The 944-nt window shown below is 56.9% G+C and overlaps 1 protein-coding gene across 5 annotated transcripts in view; it reads right to left on the bottom strand.

Moving 5' to 3' along the window:
• LOC108752554 (protein Tob1-like) overlaps window positions 1-944 on the bottom strand; it is a 74148-nt gene that overhangs the window by 32736 nt on the left and 40468 nt on the right. The window contains exon 1 of one of the 5 annotated variants that reach the window (XM_018493425.1): window positions 216-930. The exons of the other annotated variants lie outside the window; for them this stretch is intronic. The gene's annotated coding sequence lies outside the window, so the exon portion shown is untranslated. Of the gene's footprint in view, window positions 1-215; window positions 931-944 lie in introns of those variants that run through there. 5 annotated transcript variants of the gene reach the window in all.

Raw genomic sequence — 944 nt, forward strand, 5'->3', positions numbered from 1 at the left:
TCTCTCTCGCGGTGTATCCTCGATCGTTCGTGGGGAAAGAAGAAAAAAAAAAGAACGCAACGATTACGCAACGCGAGGTATGCGCAGCGCGTGCACCAGCGTTACGTGTCCCGTCGCACCCACGCGCGTGTGTCAAGATCATCTCGCGCGAGGAGGCTTCGGAAGGTCGAAACTCTTATGAAACAATCGCATTCCGGAATTCTCGGGATACTCACGTGTTTCTCGATACACGCGTCGCTCGTTCTCCGTTATCCGAGGACGAGAAGTGGAGTCGTTCCCTTCATCAATTTCCGCTCCTGTACCGCGACTTATCCACACCGCGAGAAACGGGGGGTCCCCGAGTAAACTTCCGGAACTTCCTTTCCTCGTTCAAAACACTCTCCTCGAACACTCGCGTCGAAGACGTGGGGCGGACAGGTCGATTCGGCGGCGCGAGTACGTTCCCACTAGGAGTAATTCCACACGCGTCGAGTTGGCCCGTACGAAAGTAATAAAAAAAAGGGGGAGTGGGGGGAGAGGGGGAGAAGGATAAAATAAATGGGGAAAAAGAAAAGAGTGCGCTGATGCGGGATGCTGAGTGGATGCACGGAAACGTCGGTGGACTCGCTGCTGCTCTCTCCTCTCTTCTCCTATCACTCCACCCGATTAAACTGCTCTTCGGCCTTCGGCGAACGTGGCAACTCGACGACGAGGTCGCGGCGACTCCGCGGCGCGCGAGGCACTGAAAAGGGAACTCGTCGCGCGCGCACGCGTACACGTTACGTACACACACGCACACAATGCACACACCTCGCGCGGCTGCCCCCTCTCGCGTACCTGTGCGCGCTGTGTTCGCAGTTACGTGGGTGTCTCTCTCCTTCTGAGTCCTCCAGTGCGCGAGAGGTAGAGAGAGAGAGAGAGAGAGAGAGGGAGAGAGGGGAGAGAGAGAGAGAGAGAGAGAGAGC

Source organism: Trachymyrmex septentrionalis, unplaced genomic scaffold, assembly GCF_001594115.1.
Source record: "Trachymyrmex septentrionalis isolate Tsep2-gDNA-1 unplaced genomic scaffold, Tsep1.0 scaffold60, whole genome shotgun sequence".
NCBI classification, from domain to species: domain Eukaryota; kingdom Metazoa; phylum Arthropoda; class Insecta; order Hymenoptera; family Formicidae; genus Trachymyrmex; species Trachymyrmex septentrionalis.